The following is a 23,343-nucleotide window of genomic DNA, read 5'->3' as shown; positions in this document are numbered from 1 at the left end:
CTGATAATGCCAAGGTCAAAGGTTTGATCCCCGTATGGGACAGCTGCATGCAGGGGTTTGGACAAGATGATGCTCAGGGTCCCTTCCAACTCCACAATTCCATGATTCAAAGCAATTCCAATTAAAAACATTATCTCTCTGATTCTTGGGGTGCCAACTGATGGGGGTGGGGATCACCTGGCCTGCTCTTGTGCCTGAGGGACAGACAAATGCAGCTCCTTGTAACAATAGTGTTATGGATTTTTTTTTTAATAGTGGTGTGGTCAGTCTGTATGATACTCTGTGTCCCTTCCAAACCTGTGATCTTGTATCTGTGAGGACAGAATGTAGAAGAGGAAGCTTGTCCGACCGGTTCTTTCATGAAGCTAATTGTTTTGGCTGACCAAGAAAGTACCACCATTTACATTACCAATGGATGGGCTCTTTCTCACCTCACCTGGCTGGATGCTACAATCATCCTAGGTAGGATGAAGTGGGTCTGGGTTTTTGGGGGAGCTGGGTGGGTAAGCTGGGCAGATGCTGGAACCTGGAGAGATGGAGGCCCATCTTGCTCTGGGCTGGATCCAAAACTGAGACTTGAGGTCCACGGGGGTCCCTTCCCGCTCTACAATTCTAAGATCCCATGATTGCATAATAAGTCTCTGAGCCTGCTGACAAGCCCTCACCCCTTTCAGCAATCGTGCTGCAACATTCTGCAGCTACAGCTTCCGGATCAAGCACATAAGGGAAGCCCCACATATAGCACACTGCAGTAATCCAATACTGAAGTAATCAGTGCGTTAAAATTGAAATACTTTATTGTCACATGTACAACTTGTATGCAGTGAGATTACATGAGCACCCCCCACTCAGCTCTCTTAGTCTTAATTCCCCTCGTTTACTGACACACACACACCAAACCCGAAAGTCAGTTGCCCCATTGTTATCTTTTCATTCAGCAGCCTAAGAGCCCATGGATAGAAGCTGTTCTTTACCCTGTTGGTGCGACTAATCATGCTTCTATATCTTCTGCCTGAGAGCAGGAGATCAAGAAATTGCTGGCCAGGGTGTGAATCATCCCTGAGGATTTTCCTCACTCTCCTGAGGCGACGTTCTTCCGTTATTTCATCCAGCAGATGCACGGGACAGCCCATATCATCTTGTGCTGTATTCACCACCCTCTGAAGGCACTTCCTATCAGATGATGTCAAACCAGCGTACCACACCGTGATGCAGTATGAAAGGACACTTTCTATTTTTGACCAGCAGAAGGAGATCATCAAATGTTGATTGACATCGTTCTTTCGCAAGACTCTGAGGAGAGGGTGTCTCTGTTGGGCTTTGCATTGATTTTCCAAGTAAGGTCTTCACTGAGATAAACTCCTAGGAATTTAAAGGAAGAGACTCTCTCCACACAGCCCTCCCCGATGTACAGTGGGGCTGGTTCTCCTCTCTTCCTCCGAGAGTCCAAACCGTCTCCTTTGTCTTACTGATATTAAGGTGCAAGTTGTTCCCTAGGCACCATGTAGATATTTTTTGGACCTCCCCTCTATACGCAGTTAACTACTGTGGCAAGGTTTTCCACGCCCAGGGATTTTCCCATTCCTTCTTCTCTTGGGGGTCCTTTAAACTCTGCAATTCGATGCTTCTACAGTCATCTTCCTGGAGCCCCCTACCTCTGTTCGCCCTGCCCAAACCACCCTTTGAAAAAAAGCTCTTTCCTGTTCCTGAGGAGGATCATTTCCAGCATCTGAAGGGAAGCCACCCCTCATTAGCATGTCCCTCACGCCCCCTTGGCTGGCTCCCCCCCACCCCCAATCTTGGATTGCACACCAGTTCCCATCTTTGTCCTGGTACCTCCCAAGCGGATGTGAACACGCTGCTCTCCTGCTCTGGCTGGCTGTAGCCTCCATCCCAATTAAGAGGTGGCCAGCGCCATTGTCCCAGGCATTCCAGATCCATGTTGAGTGCCCCCCCAGCTCCCCCCACCAAAGGCTCTCAGATAAAGAGGGCTCAGTGAAGGCTTTGTAAAAGAGAGTTTCTGCCTGATTAATGGTCACATGGCGGCACTTTCAACTTGGCTGGAATTGCGAGTGCGAGGGAGAAAGAGAGAATTCCAGGCCTCCCCCCCCCCCCGCCCCCCCAGTACAAAGAGATCAGGACAAAACCCTCATAAATCTGTTCCCAGCGCCATCAACAGAATTTATCCTTCCGCTAAGTGGATCGGGCGATTCATTGGGAACGGCTGCTGGTTTGCGGCCCAGTATTCGCTGTGCAGAGTTTTCCCCTCAGCTCTGAACGCCACTTGCCCACACCACCAATATATATATATATATATATATATATATATATATATATATACATATCAGTTCCAACAATCATTTAACATAGCTTCTTATCTTATTTTAGACTTGCGTCAACAACCTCTGAAGATTTTCAGTTCTTTATCACTTGTTCTGCATTTCTTAATTTCTCTATTACTCTTAATTATCATTAACTAATAATTCTCCTCATAGTCTTACTTGCAATATTTCAAATATTCATCGTTACGGAACTTCTTGCAGTCCTACTAGCGTAATCTGTTTATTACAATTGCTTTTCAAATAGTTCGAATATTTACTCCAGTCCTCTAAGAATCTCTGATCCTGCAGGTTTCGAACCTTTCCTGTTAATTTATCTAATTCTGCATAGTCCATTAATTTCATTTGCCATTCTTCTTTCTCCGGTAATTCTTCTTGCTTCCATTTTTGTGCCAATAATATTCTTGCTGCCGTTGTTGCATATGAAAATAATTTATAATCCTGTCTGTTAATATCCTCCGCCCACACCACTAATCTGGTAGCCAAGGAACTCTTCTGACATCCTTAAAGAATAAGAGAATCTTAGAGTTGGAAGGGACCCCGGGGCCATCTAGTCCAACCCCCTGCAATGCAGGAATCTCAACAAAAGCATCCATGACAGACGGCTATGGAAGAGGCAAAGTGAGTCCTACTTTTAGGAGCTGCTTCATGGAGGCATGTTGAGAATGGATTTTAGATCCAGTCAGGATGGTCTTCTACAACCTGGTGCCCTTCAGATGTTTTGGACTACAACTCCCATGCTCGCTGAGGTGCCTGGGTGCTGCAACCAGCCCAAAGGAGGGTGCCAGACTGAAGGCTGGTCTAGGGAAGCCTCAGAGTGCCCTGCAAGCTGCATTAGAACTTTACAAATTTGCCTGCAGTGGTTGGCATAGAAACCCAACAGCTGGACCTGCGTTGCATGTAGTTCTGGCACACATCTGGCCACAGGATGCACACTGTGGCTTGCACTGTTTGTTTGTTTGTTTGTTTGTTTGTTTGTTTGTTTGTTTGTGTCTGTCTGTCTGTCTGTCTGTCTGTCTGCTATGATTATTGTGGCCAAGTGCACAGATCTCCTGTCCCTTTCATAGTAAGGCAGCAGAGGGGATTTCAGCAGGCTTAGAGCTTTCCTCAGGATCCATTCATTGCATCCGGACACCAGGGTGCACTGTGTGAAGAAGTGCTTTCTTTTATTTATCCTGAATCTTTTCCCAGGTCAGAAAAGAGGGGCAAGATAAAGACACCGAACTGTGAGGCTTCCCCCTTCCACATGCAACGCTACCCCAGCCCTTTGCAGTGTCTGAAAAGAAGTCCCTTTTGCTCTCTCTATCACAGAGGCACTTGAGTTTCCTTATTCGTCTGCATCTGGCTTCCCAGGCACCAGGAAAACAGCTTTGGGCCTCCTTCCCCTGCGGAGTAATTAACATGATCAGAGATGGAAGCAAATCCTCACGGACCGCTGTGTTTTCTCTGCAGCTGGTCATATGATTCAGATTCCAGAGATGCATCCACCTGCAAATATCTACTGTTAGGGCAAGTCCCTCCTCCCCCCCTTCCTAGACTTCTCTGACTTTATTAACCAATAGCAGCTTTCTCTTCATTCTATTATCTTTGGGTGTAATGAAGGGTGACGACTGTTGTACATTAAGAGAGCAGAAGGTTGCTGCAATGCGCTCTGTGTGGGGCTGCCCCGTGGGCCTGGTCCAGAAGCTTCAGCTCGTGGAAGCAAGTCTCCAACATTCCTCAGATGAAAATAGGGACCTTTCTCACTCTTCTCCAAGTGACCCTCCTCGACCATTCATTTTCATCCCCTCACTCAGAGCATTTCCACCACCAACGGGATGCAGCACACATGCCTTCCACCTTCCTGAGAAACCCTCTTGATCCTGATTTTACTTTATTCTTCAATAAAAGTAAAGGGACCCCTGACCATTAGGCTCAGTTGTGACTGACTTTGGGGTTGCAGCACTCATCTCGCTTTATTGGGAGCCGGTGTACAGCTTCCAGGTCATGTGGCCAGCATGACTAAGCTGCTTCTGGTGAACCAGAGCAGTGCACGGAAATGCCGTTTGCCTTCCCGCCGGAGCGGTACCTATTTATCTACTTGCACTTTGACATGCTTTCGAACTGCTAGGTTGGCAGGAGCAGGGACCGAGCAACGGGAGCTCACCCCGTCATGGGGATTCGAACCTCCAACCTTCTATCGGCAAGTCCTAGGCTCTGTGGTGCAGGGCCACCCTGGGTGGGAAGAAAGGGGGAGCAGAGCAAAAGGAGTCTTGATTTTTTTAAAAAATGCTTTGCATCTGCATCTAATCTTTCTGCATTCCAAAATTTATTTATTGGGGTTTGTGTGTTTTGGTAAATCTACCAAACAATAAGGGACGCAGGTGGTGCTGTGGTCTAAACCACTGAGCCTCTTGGGCTTGCCAGTCAGAAGGTCGGAGGTTCGAATCCCCATGATGGGGTGAGTTCCCGTTGCTCTGTCCCAGCTCCTGCCAACCTAGCAGTTCGAAAGCACACTAGTGCAAGTAGATAAATAGGTACCGCTGCAGCAGGAAGGTAAACAGTGTTTCCGTGTGCTCTGCTTTCCATCATGATGTTCTGTTGCGCCAGAAGCGGTTGAGTCCTACTGGCCACATGACCTGGGAAGCTGTCTGTGGACAGACGCCTGCTCCCGCAGCCTGAAAGCGAGATGAGGGCCGCAAACCCATAGTCACCTTTGACTGGACTTTACCCTCCAGGGGTCCTTTATTTTTTTTACCTTTGCCCTCTACCTGCCCCTCAGAGCTGGTGCATCACCCAGGGCTGAGCCTTGGCAGCCTCTACAAGCTGCCCAAGGGAGGAGGCCAACGGTGGCGGCCATGGAGAGGCCACAGGATGTGACCTTGTCACCACCACGTGCATCTTTTCGTGTGGTTCTCTCGTGCAAGCAAGCTGGCTCCTGCAGCAGAGCCACACCGAAAGCCACACATCCTGATTTTCGCCAGTGTAATATTGGAGGGTATATTTTTTTCCAGACAAATGTGGCTGGTCCCATGCTGTGGAATAATGCTCTTCCTCCAGAGACTTGGCAGGTAACCTCACATTTGACTTTCAGGTGTCTCTTGAAGATTAGTGCTGTTTTGTTCTTCTTTTGATCAGCAAGTCACCTTAATGAGTATCTGTATTAAAATAATAATAATAATACTTACGATTCAGCAGTAAATACTGCCCTGATATTTTATTATATGTTTGGCGCAGAAATGAATGAAGCAACCACAACCACCCCCTGCCCTATAAGATGTTCAGATGGAAGAGTCTCCAAAGGGATTCTGCCTCACAGCCGCTTCCTGCACCGAGAACCAGGAGAGGATGTATAATTTATCCCAGGACAAACAAAGGCTGGGTTGGGGAGCTGGTCCAAGGCTATTGCAGGCCAGACTTAGCTGCTAAATAGACACAAGCTGACTTCATGGGGATGTTTTTCAAGGCCCGGTGGGCTGTATTCTCTCTGCTCACATCTGGAAAATGACTCTCATCTGCCAATAAACAGGCGTCCAGGGGAAGGGTAGGGTTATAACTGTCCTTCCTTTGGGACCCCACAGAGACAAGGTAGGAAGAGAACAGGGAGAGGTAGAGTGGCAGAAAAACAGCTCTCTCTGTGTGTGCATGTGTTTTCAGCTGCAAAATGAACAAGAATAACAGGAAAAACAGATTCTGTTGGCCTCAGTCTATTCCAGCTGGGGGATATAGGGGGAAATGGTTTCCTTTACAGAAGGCACATCGAAGCTGATTTGCCGGGAGCCAGCGCAAAACCAGTGTGGCCAGTTTGGTGTAGTAGTTGGAGTGCTGGACTAGGACCTGGGAAACGAGGGTTCAAATCCTCACTTGGTGACCTTGGGCCCATTACTGCCTCTCAGCCTAACCTACCTCACAGGGTTGCTGTGGGATTAAATGAGGAGGAAAAGAGCCATGTATATCGCCTTGAGCTCTTCGGAGAAGAAGGGGAGGTGGAAATGCAACAAATAAAATGCAAATTTAAAAACTCTACAGCAGCAATGTCCAACCAGTCAGCCACGATTGACAGGTAGATCGCCGGGGTTCTCCAGGTTGATTGCGGGAGTTAAAAAAGAGATTGCCCTGTTGCTTCTTAGCCATCGCGACGCACCCCACCCCCGGCACTATGTCCCATCGCCGCTGCTGCTTTGACAGGTTGCACTCCCTGCGACGGTGGCAGAGTGGGGGAAGGAGGGAGGGCAGCTGACTGTTGGGCAATTGATGTTATTAATTCCTTCCCCAAAGAAGTTTCCCCAAAGAAGTCTCTCCCCCTAAAAAAAAGCTCAACAACTATGGGCAATGACAAAGGGCAATGACAAAGATCACTGCCAGTTTTATTATACTGGGAGTAGATCACAGTCGCTAGAAAGTTGGATGTGTTTGCTCTACAGCTTCTGATCCCTGGACCTAAAGGAGGCAGAACATAGGCATTGCTGCTAGCAGCCATTTGGCGCTGTGGGTTAAACCACTGAGCCTAGGCTTGCCGATCAGAAGGTCGGCGGTTCGAATCCCCGTGACGGGGTGAGCTCCCGTTGCTCGGTCCCAGCTCCTGTCAACCTAGCAGTTCGAAAGCACGTCAAAGTGCAAGTAGATAAATAGGTACTGCTCCGGCGGGAAGGTAAACGGCGTTTCCGTGCGCTGCTCTGGTTTGCCAGAAGTGGCTTAGTCATGCTGGCCACATGACCCGGAAGCTGTACACCAGCTCCCTCGGCCAATAAAGCGAGATGAGCGCCACAACCCCAGAGTCGTCCGTGACTGGACCTAATGGTCAGGGGTCCCTTTACCTTCATGAATCTGTCCAACCATCTTTTAAAGCCATCCACGTTGGAGGCCATAGTTTGATGATTCGCTGTGTGAAGGAGGCCTTTCTTTTAACTGTGCCAGCTCTGGAGGGCTGGGCTGTGTCCGGGTTCAAAGGTGGGACCCCTGAGCTGTGCGAAGGTGCTGCTGTCTGCCGGTGTCCTTTCTACTGGCAGAGAAGAAGAGGTTTGCATTTGGCAGCGCAGCCGAGGTCCAGAATCCCTTTCTCCATTGTCTGCGGACATCCAGGCCTTTCGATTCCCACAGTCGCCGGGACAATAGAGACACAACAGGTTTCTCTGGGGAGAAAACATAATCTGAGAGATACCAAGCTTCTGAAAAAAGCTCTTCCTCAAAACAACCGAAGGAAATAAAAGGCGCAGTGAGAAAGCTCCTTGGGTCCCCTGAATCGGCCGACACCTGATAGGCTTGCTTGGGGTATTATTTGTCCGGCATTGTCTGTCTTCTGAATGTGATGCTTGTTCCTGAAGGCTAATGGAAAAGAGAGGGAGAGCCGCGGAAGACAGAGGTGCTCTGCTTTTCTCCTTCAGGCGATGCCAAGCCCGCTTTGTCCCACACAGGCCTGAAAGCGAGAATCAAAGGCGGAGAGTAAAAAAGACCAACGAGGGACAGGAGGGGAACAAGAGCCCAGAATGCTCTTAGCCGTCGTGAAAAAACTGGGTCACGGCTATAGAATGACATGGAGGGAAGCGGCAGCAGCCTTGGGGTGATAATGCTCCATATGGCCCACTAGGGCGGAGGCTTGTGGGAGACTGAGCCCGCTCCTCAGCGAGGGTCACCAAGATACTATTGGAGCAGATCCACATTACATTTTGGGTAGTGTTTCACGCATCTTGAGCAGCACTCATCCAGATGCCAAACAGCTGTCGTAGGTTTCTTAAGCAGAAACATTATATGCAATTTTTTTGCAGCAGGGGTCTAAACACAGGCCTGTAGCAGGGTTTGCATTAGTCCAGCCTTCCTCCACCTCGGCCCTCCAGATGTTTTGAGACTACAATTTCCATCATCCCTGACCACTGGCCCTGCTAGCTAGGGGTCATGGGAGTTGTAGGCCAAAAACATTTGGAGGGCCAAGCTTGAGGAAGTCTGCATTAGTCCAAAGGTGCAAGAAGGGGGAGTCTGGATGATGTTCTGCACTGCAGGGAGCTGCAAACACTACTACTAATTTATTATTTATACCCAGCGCATCTGGCTGGGTTTCCCCAGCCACATTTAATCAACTGCGACCGATCTAAAAGTCTGGCAGCAGCCATGCAGATGGCACATCATTAATTCATTGATACTTTAAAAAGAAATTTAATACCAGCCCTGACACTCTAACCACTTTATCATACTGATGTGATGGCTTTTTTGTAATGGATTGCTTTCTTTGAAGTTTGAGTTCATTTTCATTTTTAATGCCGTGTGTGTGTGTGTTCGCGTGCACATGCAAACCACATTGGGGGTCTGTGTTTGGGCAGTAAGTTTTTGTCCCTGTTCCCTGTTCCGCTCCCAGAGCTACAATTTCCAGAGTTCCCTGGGAAGAGGGGTTGATTGTGAAAGTGCTCTGGGAATTGTAGCTCTGGATGGGGAATAAGGGGATCTCCTAGCAACTCCCAGCATCTTTATCAAACCTCAGCTCCCAGAATTCTTTGGTGGGGGAGCCATGACTCTTTGAAGTGGCATCACAGCATGTTAAACGGGTGCTGTGAGTGTAACCTCAGATTTAGCACTGGTTTCTGTAATGAGTGCACAACAGAGGCAGCTGGCAAAGAAATGTCTCCTGCCCAATCTTTCCAGCTCACCAGCTCCCTTCTAAGTCTATGTTGGATGGAGTTAGCCTCTCTTCCTTCTTCTTCTCTCTCTCTAATTCATCTGTGCTGTCCGTTTCCCCCCCTCTTTTCTCCCCAAGGAGATCCGTGAGTTGTTCGCCTGTTTGTTTTCCTTTTCAGTTTGAGGCTTTGCAGATATTAAAATATAATCCAGGAAGAATTTGCTTTCTGTAGGATTATTTGATGAAGGAGGAGGTCATCTGGGAGCTGGAAGGAGAGGAGCAAGGAGAGGTTTTAATTTCCCCTCCATGTCCCTTTTGGGTTCCGTGTTTACACTTCCCTAGAAACAATAGCAGCTGTGATGGGAACAAAGTCGGAGCCTTTAAAATATTCCTGGCATTACAGGAGGCTGTGATCAAAGAATTCTGATCCGAAACAGTAACACTAGACAGGGGTGTATTGGGGTTCAAGGCTAAAATAGTTGACATTGCTCAAACAGTGTGTTTGTCATTGTGCAGGGGATTGATAGTTTAGAGGTGGCAAGAGACACGGGTAATTTAGAAGGGCAGGTGAAAGGGGGAACACAAATAAACATGCACTGCATTGGAACAAGTTCCTAGGTCCCATTGCCTTGTCACATTCTGGTGTGACAAAGAGATGGAACCCAGGGTGGAGCTATGCTGAGGTCATGCAACACAGACTCACGTCTGAGCTCAGCCTCTCCTAGGTGAACATAGGAAGCTGTCTCGTACTGAGTCACATCACTGGTCCATCTATCTCAGTATTGTCTACACTGACTGGCAGCAGCTCTCCAAGATTTCAGGCAGAAGTCTCTCCGAACCCAACCTGGAGATGTTGGGTATCAAACCTGGGACCTTCTGCTTGCAAGGCAGACATTCTGCCTTCTCCCAACCGGGGGATGTGTTGGACTACAACTCCCATCCTCCCTGACCATTAGGCATGCTGGCTGGGGCTGAGGGGAGTATGAGAACATCTGGTGGGCATCAGGCCAGGGGATACTGCCTTAGGGGCTTCCACAGAGATCTAACAGATCAACCCAGTGTGCAGCAGCTGTGAAGAAAAGGCAAATTCCATGCTAGGGATCATTAGGAATGGAATACTGCACAGAACTGGTTGCCTCGCCTCAAAAAGGATATTGCAGATCTGGAAAAGGTTGAGAAGGAGCAACCAAAATCGTTCAGGGGATGGAGAAACTTTTTAGTTTAGTGAGAAGACTGAACTGGAGGCAATGTGATATGAGCTTATAAAATTATGCATTGGATACAGAAAAGGTTTTCTCCCACTCTCAGGACACCAGAATTTGTGAACATACAATGAAGCTGAACGTTGGAAGGTTCAGGTTGGAGGCAGTAACAAACCTTCTTCTTCTTCTTCTTCTTCTTCTTCTTTGGCGATCCCTCATAGCCGAGTAAGACTGATTTCCATGAACACAATCTTAACAGTGAGGCCTTATGTGACTGTGGAGGCCAGTTCTGAATCCACACATTCTTCCACAGTGGGGACATAGGTTTCTGGGCAGGAGTTGATCATGGTGAGGGTCTGCCAAACATGCCTTCCTCTTAGCATGTTTCTCCCTTTCGTCCTGTGTTCGAGCGTCTTCGAAGTCTGTGACACCTTTGGTAAAGGCTGTTCTCCAATTAGAGCACTTGCAGGCCAGTGTTTCCCAGTTGTCAGTGTTTATCCTACATTTTTTTAGATTTGCCTTGACCACCAGCATTACGCTTTCCATTTTCAAGTTCGGAATAGAGTAGTTGCTTTGGAAGACGATAATCAGGCATCCGCACAACATGACCAGTCCAACGAAGTTGATGTTGAAGAATTATAGCTTCAACACTGGTGATCTTTGCTTCTTCCAGTACATGGACATTAGTTCGCCTGCCTTCCCAAGTGATGTGTAAAATTTTTTGGAGACACTGTTGATGGAATCTTTTGAGGAATTGGAGCTGGCGTTTTATAAGTGGTCCATGTTTCACAAGCATACAGCAAGGCTGATAATACAATAGCTTTGTAGACAAGCATTTTGGTTTCCCTGCGAATGTCCCGGCACACTAACGAATACCATTGGGACATCTTCCTGGCCAATGTGAGAATGGGATTCTGGGCTCAATGGCCCATTGATGTGATCCAGCAAGGTTCTTCTTATGCTCTTTTGCTCTTAAGGAATATAGACGAAGCTGAAGAGACAGTGTTGTGCAGTGGTTAGGGCGTCAGACTAGAATCAAGGCCCCACTTGTCCATAAAGCTTGGTGAAATGTCCTTAGACTTCATAGCATATTCCCAATGGGAAACTAAGCCACAAATTACTGTTCTTTTTTTTTTTCTTTTTTTGAGGGGGGGAAGAATTCCCATCTTTGTTTTCTTCTCTCTTTCTTAGAAACCACTTTCTAGACATTTCTATCCTTTCCCAATACAGACTGATTTCAAAGTGTATATTTGTATGTGGTTAAGCGATTAAATAACTCTTTCCCCAGGGAAAGAGCTGGGAAGGTTAGCTCCCCTTGGTTAGCCACGGGGAAAACATTCCATCGCGGTGACAGATTAGAATGACTGGGTTGTTAAGGACTTTTCGGTAAAAAATATAACCCAAGTCCTTGAAAAATTAAAAAAGCCAACCTTTAATTATTATTTTTTTGACTGCTGCCCCCTCTCTCCCCCCTTTCACTGTTTGGGTGTTTCAGGAATGGAATCTCGTTGCAACTGAAACCCCCAGAGAGGTATAATTAAGGCTCCATTTAAAATCTGCCTCTCCAGGCTGGTTTGCACATGTGAGCTTTCGTCACTTGATGGTGTGAAGCTGCAGCCATCAAGTGATTACATTCACATGCAAACAGAGCCATTGCAGAGAGCGGGTCCAGAGGCTCTACTCCTCCCCTGACACCCCGTATGTCAATAAAACTATATATCCTACAGACACCACAGTCTGCATTGATCTGCATTGTAAGGAAACTGATCCCTGGGAAAGCGCAGGCAGCAGGCATGCTATATGTGGGGGGCTGGAGTGTTGAGCCCCCCCCCAAATGTTAAATGAGGGCCCTCCCATCAGGCCTTTAAGAGGGCACACTGGGTCCTGTGGGGCCTCCTCCTGCCATGTGACATCATGCGCACTGCATGTGTGATGTCACACATGTGCTGGGTCCCACAGTGTTGCACAGAACCCGGCACGCCTGGCAGGCACCCCTAAAGCCCCCTGCTGCTCGGACGTTGGTGTTGGGCCTGACAATATGTCAAAGCCATCAGAAGCTCATCGTCCAGCACCTCTTGTGGTGGGGAGTTCCGTAAGTGATTTACTTGGTCGAGAGAAGTCCTCCTTTCTCTGCGGCTCCTTTGCAAAAGCGAGCGTTAATTTGGCTCGAAACCTTCAGAGGTGCTGAGATGTTCGCGAGTTTCACTGGCTCCCATTTGGGTAGGAAGAGCAGTTTGTGTCCTTTCCAACATGAGCAGGGAGGTGACTTGAAGGAGAAGCATCCACTGAGGATTTGTGCTTCTCGAAAGCCCTTAAAAAACGTTGAAGGTTAGCATGATTAAGGGAGAACACAAATGTCAGCCCTCCAGTGTAATCAGGGCCCAAGTATCTGCCAGGAACTGACTAAGCCCCTCTTGAAGGCAACAGTTAAAGTGGCCCGTTGCCCACATTCCAGTGTTAATTGCTCCCTTTACTTAACTGCACAGGCGAAATGTGCTCCGTGGGCTGGGCTGGGTCCCAAACAAGGGCTTCCTTATGGAACTGGAGAAATGCAATCAGAGCAACAGATCCAGGCTTGGGCAAGGAAGAAGCCAGTAGATCTGAAAAGGACCTGGTGGTCCATCCAGCATGGAACACATTCTTAGTCTTTTTTTTTTTTTAATGATATTTATTAAAATTTCAGAAACAAAAAATTACATAGTTAAAAATAAAAGAGACAAGGGAAAATATAGAAGAAAAAAAGAGAAAAAACATACAAAATACAGAGTATAGAATTTTTTTTTAGAAAAAACACTCAAAAACAAATTAATCCTTCCGTATCTTACATTTCATTTCCTTGCTTCCCTGACCTCCTCTCACCTCCCTTTTTTGTATTCCTGTTCAATTGGTTAATTCAGCAATTCCTTTCCCTCTTTGTTTTTGTCTTAGTCCTTTAACTTAATATATTATAGCTTTAGATTCTCACCTATTAACCAGCCATTTTTTCATACACCTTTATGACATTGCTGCTAGAACCACTTAATTTCATTCTGACATCATTCTAACATCCATTAATTTTACAATATTTCTGTAAATAGTCTTTAAATTTCTTCCAATCTTCTTCCACCGACTCTTCACCCTGGTCTCGGATTCTGCCAGTCATTTCCGCCAATTCCATGTAGTCCATCACCTTCATCTGCCATTCTTCCAGAGTGGGTAGATCTTGTGTCTTCCAATACTTTGCAATAAGTATTCTTGCTGCTGTTGTAGCATACATAAAGAAAGTTCTGTCCTTCTTTGGCACCATTTGGCCGACCATGCCCAGGAGAAAGGCCTCTGGTTTCTTCAGAAAGGTATATTTAAATACCCTTTTCATTTCATTATAAATCATCTCCCAGAAAGCCTTAATCCTTGGGCACGTCCACCAAAGGTGAAAGAATGTACCTTCAGTTTCTTTACATTTCCAACATTTATTGTCGGGCAAATGATAGATTTTTGCAAGTTTGACTGGTGTCATGTACCACCTGTATATCATTTTCATAATATTCTCTCTTAAGGCATTACATGCCGTGAACGTCATACCTGTGGTGGAACACATTCTTAGTCAATGATGGTGCAGACAACTAAAGGCAGCACCTATCAAATTTCCTGCATGTGTTGGAAGTTTGGGTGCAACTCAGATTGTTGAGATGGGTTTGCAGATAGAGCATGGGGCCTTCAGTTTTCCAGATTATCCCTGTACCTTTATTGCTATGCTGACTTCTCTTTATCTCTTTGGTGTTTAGACTGAAATGTCTTGTTTCTGAAAAATTGGAGGAGAATTTCATATATACCGTACTTTCCCGTGTATAAGACTAGGTTTTTTTATTTTAAAATAATGCTAAAAATGGGGGTCGTCTTATACACGGGTAGTGCATAGGACGGATGTTTGATTGGTTGCTGCCACAGCTGTTACTGGCTATTGTGCGTGTGATTGGTTGCTGCGTGAATGGCTGGTGTTGATTGGCTGAAGCTGCACTAATTGGGTGGGTGGGTGGGTGGCGGCTTGTGTTGGCGAGGGGACAGATGAGAGGTAGATTTTGCAACACGTGCGGGTGAGCTCAACAACTCAGGGCAATCCTCCACAAAAAAAGATCAACAACTCTGTGCCACCTCCCTCCATTCTCTTAAATTTGAGTCCCCCAAAATTGGGGGCGTCTTATACACGGAAAAGTACAGTAAATATCTGGAGAAGAGGAGAGAGGTCATTGTGGATCTGCCTTCTGAGAACAAAGGGGCAAGCATGGAACTCTTTCCTATCAAGAATGAACTTCCTTCAGTTATGTTGTTGTTTAGTTGTTTAGTCATGTCTGACTCTTCGTGACCCCATGGACCAGAGCACGCCAGGCACTCCTGTCTTCCACTGCCTCCCGCAGTTTGGTCAGACTCATGTTTGTAGCTTCGAGAACACTGTCCAACCATCTCGTCCTCTGCCGTCCCCTTCTCCTTGTGCCCTCCATCTTTCCCAACATCAGGGTCTTTTCCAGGGAGTCTTCTCTTCTCATGAGGTGGCCAAAGTCTTGGAGCCTCAGCTTCAGGATCTGTCCTTCCAGTGAGCACTCAGGGCTGATTTCCTTCAGAATGGAGAGGTTTGATCTTCTTGCAGTCAATGAGACTCTCAAGAGTCTCCTCCAGCACCATAATTCAAAAGCATCCATTCTTTGGTGATCAGCCTTCTTTATGGTCCAGCTCTCACTTCCATACATCACTACTGGGAAAACCACAGCTTGAAATATACGAACCTTTGTCGACAAGGTGATGTCTCTGCTTTTTAAGATAGAATCATACAATTGTAGAGTTGGAAGGGACCCTGAGGGGCATCTAGTCCAACCCTCTGCAATGAAGGAATCTTTTGCCCAACGTGGGGCTCAAATCCATGTTCCTGAGATTAAGAGCCTTGTGCTCTATTGACTGAGCTATCAATGGCTACTAATAAACATATGCTTTTTTGTTTTATAATAAGCCTGAGTCTGAATACTTTTCAACTAAAGGTGTGCGCAGAGCATTTAACTGAAGTTAACTTCTACCCTTGCATTTAAATGCTAACATTTTGTGTTTTGTGTGATCTGTACTGTAATTCAAGGCTCACCCATTCATCCAACTTTTGTGCTTTGAAGCATCCCCCTCCCCCTCCAGCTTTTTCATCTCATCAACACCTGGAAAAGGGAAAGTTATCCAAAGACTCTTCAGATTAAAACATTATTACCTCTGGGGAAGATTTTAATCATGCTGTAGTGTATATCAACCTTCTTACTGTTTACAGCCTACAAAGATTTATTTATTTCATTTCTAACATTTCGATCCCTGATAATAGCCTCCAGCCCCCAAAATAAAATAAGATGGAAAGTGTTTATATGAAACGTGCTAATTTATGTATTGGAATTATTTTAGCTGTGAAGTACAAATCGCACACCTTTTCATATTAAATATGTTCACTGAACTATATATCATTGTATTATATTAATAACAAGTTGTAAATCAAAGGAAATGTGAAAAGTTAATTGGAGCGGAGGAGGATTTCAAAGAAGCTTGCAACATGTGTGTTGTACAATGCAAACATTCCAAGAACCATTGAAGACCATAAATGTACAGGGAACCCCTTTGTTGCTGAAAGTCCGGGGTGTAAATATTTGTTTTGTTTATTTATCGCATTTACACATCACCTTTCCTCTGAGGAGCATGGAGTGGTACACAAAGTAGTTGGGTCTGCTAATCAGAGCTTTTTATTGTCCCAGGCGCTGCTGATGCCAATAAGAGCCTGTAGACAGGAGATCCTAGACAGCATCTTAAAAAGTAGAGACATCACCTTGCCGACTAAGGCCGGTATAGTAAAAGCTATGGTTTTCCCAGTAGTGATGTATTGAAGTGAGAGCTGGACCATAAAGAAGGCTGATCGCCGAAGAATTGGTGCTTTTGAATTATGGTGCTGGAGGAGACTCTTGAGAGTCCCATGGACTGCAAGAAGATCAAACACATCCATTCTTAAGGAAATCAGCCCTGAAGGACAGATCCTGAAGCTGAGGCTCCAAGACTTTGGCCACCTCATGAGAAGAGAAGACTTCCTGGAAAAGACCCTGATGTTGGGAAAGATGGAGGGCACAAGGAGAAGGGGACGATAGAGGACGAGATGGTTGGACAGTGTTCTCGAAGCTACCAGCATGAGTCTGACCAAACTGCGGGAGGCAGTGGAAGACAGGAGTGCCTGGTGTGCTCTGGTCCATGAGGTCATGAAGAGTCAGACACAACTAAACGACTAAACAACAACTACAACAGACAGGAGATCCAATATACTTTTGTTTATTCAATTGAATAAAGCGCACAAACATCTCCAAAGAAAGGGAAGGAAAACATTCATTTTCCTCTCTCTCCCCCTTTCTCCCGCCTCCTTTCTTCCGTATGCTTTCCAATTGGTTAAGACTTACAGCTTATAGATTTCCCAGAATGCCCATTGGCATGTGAAGGAGGGGAGCACACACATCGCATGTGCATTTAGTTGAAACAAAATAAAATAAATAAAATAAATAAATTCCTTCCAGTAGCACCTTAGAAACCAAGTAAGTGTGCATGCACACGAAAGCTCATACCAATAACTAACTTAGTTGGTCTCTAAGGTGCTACTGGAAGGATTTTTTATTTTATTTTAATTATTTTATTTTGTTTCGACTACGGCAGACCAACACGGCTACCTACCTGTAACTATGTGCATTTAGATTAGCCTTAGCACTTGCCCTGGGTGTGTCTTCTAATATTCATGAGATCCTAATAGGCTCCAGAACATGTGCAGAGTCCCCAAAGTAGCATCTGCTATTTCTTTTTGTTATCTTGGATTGTAAATCTTTGACTCTACAATAAAATGCCTCCTTAACACATTGCAAGCAAGAGCTGATAAGAGGTAATTAACGAGTCCCTAACAAATAGACAATGGGGACGTGGGTGGCGTCGGCTTGCCGATCAGAAGGTTGGTGGTTCGAATCCCCACGACAGAGTGAGCTCCCATTGTTCGGTCCCTGCTCCTGCCAACCTAGCAGTTCGAAAGCACATCAAAGTGCAAGGAGATAAATAGGTACCACTCCAGCGGGAAGGTAAACGGCGTTTCCATGCACTGCTCTGGTTCACCAGAAGCGGCTTAGTCATGCTGGCCACATGACCCAGAAGCTGTACGCCGGCTCCCTTGGCCAATAAAGTGAGATGAGCGCCGCAACCCCAGAGTCGTCCGCGACTGGACCTAATGGTCAGGGGTCCCTTTACCTTTACCTAACAAACAGACAAAGGAAGAGATTCAACAGACCAGGCTGATGGACTGCAAACTAGCTTTCTTTAGCATAACACTTGATAGGTTCTCCAGCAGGGAAACAGAGACAGCAAGCACAATTTTATACCGTAGCAAATATAGCTGGTTATTTTATATAAAAACAGGATCTCTAATCATTCCTGACCCCACATAGTTCTCCTCCTGCCCCGTTTATCCTCACGACAACCTTGTGAGGTAGGTTAGGCTGAGACTGGCCCCGAAGGTCACCAAGGGAGCTTCATGGCTGACATGTGGATTTGAACCCTGTTCTGCCAGGTCCTAGTTCAAACCTCCAACCAATAAACAAATCAACAAATTCATAGAGAAACATACATTCATGAAACTCTCAGCAGAACTCACACTCGACTCCTTCCAAGACACAACAACAAAAGGAAGGCTGTCCGGTCCTCATCCACACTATTCTTTTAAAGCAATATCATTCCACTTTAAAAACTCATGACTTCCCCCAAAGAATCTTGGGAAGTGTAGTTGTTAGGAGCGCTGAAGGGTGTTCAGGAGACCCCTATTCCCTTCCCATAACTACAATTCCCAGAGTTCCCTGGGAAGAGGGATTAGTTGTTAAACTAAATTTTCCAAATGTGAATAGGCATATGTTTAAAGGTTAATTTGCCACCTGAAATATTTTGAAGAAAGCTTTTTTCTTTTCTTTTTTATTGTAAAATTGGCTTGGGGAGATTTCCTGCTGACATCATAGCAGACAGCCAATCGGCACTGGGCACAGCTGGTGGATGCTTCAGACTTGCAGAACTGTGCTTTGTTGTTATTCCAAACTTGATCCTGGAGAGGTAAGACACATCTGGCTTGACTACAGCTTCTAAGTTCGCCTCCCACCCTATAAAAAGATTATACATCTCCTTTTCACACTGTGGCAAAATGGAGATAGGAAATCGTCAGGAGAAGGCCGACTATTCTGTCTCTTGGAAACAGAGTGGTATTTGGGCTGCCTATCAAGTGTAGCGGGGAGGCTCTGGATGCAAAAATAAAACTATGAAAGAGCCTTTATCTGCTTGCAAGACAGAAAAAGGAAATATCTTTTCTTAAGGAGAAGCAGGCCTAAGGATGAGGCATGTCTTCCCAGATGTTCTGTTCATCCCTGTGAGTGTGATACAGGATTCAGCCCCCTTTGGGAGCCCTTGGGCCCATTTGCAACAGAATTAATTAATGGGCTGGGGGGAGGGGACCCTGCGGGTGGCACATTAGCAAATGCTGGCATACATCAGCCTAGAGCAAAAGGTTTATTCTGCAGAGTAAATACAGAATTTGAGTGTGTTCAAAAAAAGCCTTTAGGACAGGCTGTTCCAGTGGAAACATTATACAAGGGAGAGTCAGGAAATAGCTTTTGTTGAAAAAGACCTATATTTCCTAATGGGGGAAAAATTCGCCTCATTCATTTGCTGGAACAAGGGGCGGTCCATTGAATACTCTGGCAAATGGCATCACCGCTATTGCCCTAATTTTTTTTTTAAGCCCTGAATCTGCATTCCCTCCTCCTGTACAGCACTGATACTGCAGCTCAATGGACTGGTGATTTGCCAGTATAATGCAACTTTGTTGTTCATAAGCAGGCGGTTTCCCCAGAAATCTGAGCTTCCTTTGAAAAGCACAACTTTCTAGTCCTCATGGATGCTCTCTGGAAGCACTGCCGTTTTCTTCTGCTCATATGTTGGGGGGGCCATCGTGCCAGAGATGCAAGCTGCATGTGTGGACAAGGCCACCGGTATCTCCCACTTGGCAACAACACAAAGCTGAACAAGTTAATTAAGGCAAAGAATGAAGGACAGAGAGCGTTTCCTTCTAAGCAACGTGCTGCCTTCGGATTTCGCTGCATGTCCCAGCAGGGCTGGGAGCATGTCTTGGGATCATTTCAAGAAGGCGGTCGCTGTTGGCTGAGTTCTTTGCTGTCATCCGAAAAGCTGCTGGGTGAAAACACTCATTTCCAAAAGGAAACTGTTGGCAAAGGGCGCAGCTGGATTAACCCCCAATAAACACGGGCACAGGGTTCTTAAGAAACTCTGCTACAGCAGCGCTGACTGCCATGGCATTGCCCCTCCACCCAACCCCAGACGAGAAGAGGAATTTGCCTTCTACCAAATACGGCCCCTGGGAGTCTCTCAAGGTGGCCCTCAGATCTCTCCCCAGCCCACACCACCCCTCACTGGCCCATGTTTTTGCTTAGAGCATGCACCACTCTGGCAAGACAGTCTGTGGGCAGATAGGGTCTCATCCTGCGTACCAGATGGAGCTGGTAAACAGCTGCCCTGGACACAGAATTGACCTGCGCCTCCATGGACAGCTGTGAGCCCAAAATGACTCCCAGGCTGCGCACCTGGTCCTTCGGGGGCACAGTTACCCCATTCAGGACTAGGGAGTCCTCCACACCTGCCCGCCCCCTGTCCCCCCAAAACAGTACTTCTGTCTTGTCAGGATTCAGCCTTAATCCATTAGCTGCCATCCATTCTCCAACCGCCTCCAGGACCTTCACTGCCTTCACTGGTTCCGATTTAAAAGAGAGGTAGAGCTGGGTATCATCCGTATATTGATGGACACCCAGCCAGCTCTACTCCCTAGTGGAAGCTCAGGTGGCCTCTGAGACAAAGCCGATATTCCCACAGCATGCTGGTTAAATAAATTGTTGGTTCCAAACCGGTTATCTGAGAGTGCCAAGCCTTATGTTCCCACGAGCAAAAAATGAATGGCTGTAGCTCCGTGGCAGATCACTTGCTTTGACTGCAGAAAGGACACGAAGTTTGACCATTGGCTTCTTCAGGTAGGGTTGGGGAAGTCTTCTAAAACTGATGTTATGAGAAAAATTATAACGGTGACTAGAGCTGTCAGCCAGCATAGAACAGGAACAGGGGAACCTCTGGCCCCTCCAGATGTTGCTGGATTATAAACAGGGGTCAGAAATCCATCTGGGAAAGGATACATCAAAATGGTGTGCTCAACACACAATTTTTAGCTTATAGCTAAAACTGCATTCTGTTGGTTTCACTGTGACATTCCTCTGCTATCTCTTCTTTCCGCAACACTTCATGCTCCCTTTGGAAGGTTGAGTTGGGAGTGCAAATGCATTATGAAATAAAACTGTCTTATTGGACAAAACCCTTAAAGGGATGAAGTATAAGCTGAGCCTGTTTGACTAGGAGCCAAATTGCATGGGACGTTCCAGTAAGGGCACTGCTTCTGACACAGGGCAGGTGATGGCACAGTGATGTCACTGGAGGTCCCCACCACTATGCCCATATTGCAGAAAGCACCCAAGAGTGTCAGAAACAGCAGGGAAAAAATCTGGAGCCAGCACTGGCTGGTGGCAGTTGTCTCTTGATAGCATCCAGCTACGAAAGTGTTAAGGCAGAACAAGCGAAGGCTTTGAGAAAGCAGGCCAGAGCATCTGACAGCCACCATCTCCCTCCTCTTCCCCCCGCTTGCCTATTTATTTTTCCACTTCTGATGTGAAAAGTCACCCTGAATGACATGCATGAGAAACCAGGCAGGGCGGGGGACCCCCACCTTACGCCACCCGCTTTCAGGCGGGCTCAAAAGCTTTCGTGGGCCCGTTTGCGCCCCTCCGACCCACCTCTCCCCCACCCCACGGCAACAATGGCGGCTGCAATGGCAGCTCTGCGAGGGGCTTGTTTGCCGTTGCCGGGGAGAGAAGAATGTGCTGGGCCAGGGGGCTGACCCACTCCTGCCACCAAAGAGAGAGAAATCTTAGCCTTGAAGGAGTCACCACTGAATACCATTCAAGGGACAGAAAAGCGAAATCCTTTTAAAGAGAGCCCAAGAATGCTTCTCTCTGGCTTTTGTCTCGCTCTGCTTGGCTTTCATGCAACGATGCTAAGGAAGCCGCCCCAATACATTAACCAGTTTAACTTGTTGGTGACCCTTTTTTTGTGCTGAGGACACAATGGGGATCCTCTCCAGCTTTTTCTTCTTCTTCTTCTTCTTTTTCAATAGATTGGCCCCCCGTTGTTCCCTCTCCCTCCTGCCTCCCTTTCTCTGGGTCTCCTCACCAACCTTTCTCAGGCTCCTCTTTGAGGGGCCTATTCAATGCCACCGCTCTGCGTTTCCGTAGAGAATTTCCCCCCTCCAGGAACTTTCCCTTCATACAAGGACGGATTGTTCCATTCAGTGCTGCCCGTTGGGACATCGCCTCCCATCGACATGAAGGAAGTTTAGCGGCAGGATCGACATTTGTAAGTTTATAAAATGACGCCTGGCATGGAGAAAGCAGGTGGAGAAAGGTTTTCCTCCCTCTCTTCCAACACTAGAACTCCTGGGCCTCCAATGATGCTGAATGTTGGAAGACTCAGGAAAGATAAAAGAAATGGCTTCTCTTTCTTTCTTTCTTTCTTTCTTTCTTTCTTTCTCTCTTTCTTTTAAAATACAGTCAAACCTTGGAAGTCAAACGGAATCCGTTCCGGAAGTCTGTTCGACTTCCAAAATGTTCGAAAACCAAATCGTGGCTTCTGATTGGCTGCAGGAAGCTCCTGCAACCAATCAGAAGCCTTGTCGAACGTCGGGTTCCAAAAGAACATTCGCAAACCAGAACAATCACTTCCGGGTTTGCGGCATTCAGGAGCCAAAACGTCCAAGTTTCTGGGTGTTCGGGATCCAAGGTACGACTGTAAAGTTATATCAACACTTTTCACAACACGAAAAAAGGCAAGCTAATCTACATGGCAAATAACAAAGAAAAGAAAAGAAATAGGAGAATACAGGAAGGATCCTATCTCGCAAATGTTTCTTAACTTTTGTCCCATACAGAAAAGGTGTGTCCTCCTAGCTGTTACCTGGGAACATCCCTCTCTTCTCCCAGCCTCTCACCCTGAGAGATCTCCCCTTCCCTGTGTCTCACACAGCCTCCTTCAGACTGAGAGCCAGTGTGGTGTAGTGGTTAAGAGCAGTGGACTCGTAATCTGGTGAACTGGGTTCGATTCCCCGCTCCTCCTCATGCAGCTGCTGGGTGACCTTGGGCTAGTCACACTTCTCTGAAGTCTCTCAGCCCCACTCACCTCACAGAGTATCTGTTGTGGGGGAGGAAGGAAAAGGAGATTGTTGGCCACTTTGAGACTCCTTAGGGTAGTGATAAAGCGGGATATCAAATCCAAACTCCTCTTCTTCTGTACATCCCCTTCATCTGCATGCAGTTCTTACCTAAATACAGCAAGAAAAACTGATGAATGTTGGAAGACTCAGAACAGGTAAAATAAATGACTTCTTCATGCAGGGCAAAGTTGACCTGTGGAATCTGTGGAATAGGAGGCACTGAGGACCACCAACCTAGATGGCTCTCGAAGAGGACTGGACAAATTCATGGAGGTCTGTTGATGGCTCCTAGCCATCATGGCTGTGCTTGGCCTCCATGGTTGGAGGAAATATTGATTCTGAATGCCAGGTGCTGGAGACCCCAGGAGGGGAGAGGGCTTCTGTGCTCAAGTCCCGCTTGTGAGTTTCCCACAGGCATCTGACTGGCCACTGTGAGAACAGGATGCTGGACTAGATGGGCTCTTGGCCTGATCCAGCCAGCAGGCTCTTCTTTCCTCCTGGAAAGACCCCAAAGGCCCATTACTGATGGGATTGCAAGGGAATGTTTGAGTTCTGGCTCTTCCCGAGCATCTAATGCAACACAGAAGGGTTTTTAAGAGGCCAAGCTAAGCACGATCATTTTGATAAGGTCTGGTTCCCATGTATCTTGCTATGTAAACAGAAGTGATGTCAGTGTCGGACCTCCAGACTCTCACACTTAATTAGGCCATCAATAGCAGAAGCCTTGGTGGTGCATTCAACGGTTCAGTTCTTTGGCGGTGCCCCTGATCAGGTTTCTTTCTTGTATATGTGATTGGCAATAAGCATGTCACGCTCTACAGGTCTTGATCGATGACA

At 46.7% G+C, this 23,343-nt stretch overlaps 1 long non-coding RNA gene across 1 annotated transcript; it reads right to left on the bottom strand.

Annotated features, from left to right (window-relative positions):
* Positions 1 to 17,692: 17,692 nt before the first annotated feature.
* On the bottom strand, positions 17,693 to 21,780 carry LOC308463149. The gene is made up of 3 exons (XR_013979489.1): positions 21,475 to 21,780; positions 20,384 to 20,496; positions 17,693 to 19,202 (listed from the first exon to the last, which is right to left on the bottom strand). It is a non-coding gene; the product is annotated as an uncharacterized lncRNA (long non-coding RNA).
* Between the last annotated feature and the right edge of the window lie 1,563 nt (positions 21,781 to 23,343).

Source organism: Podarcis pityusensis (assembly GCF_964106645.2).
Source record: "Podarcis pityusensis genome assembly, chromosome: 14".
Lineage (NCBI taxonomy): Eukaryota > Metazoa > Chordata > Lepidosauria > Squamata > Lacertidae > Podarcis > Podarcis pityusensis.
This window is presented reverse-complemented; position numbering and strand designations above follow the sequence as displayed.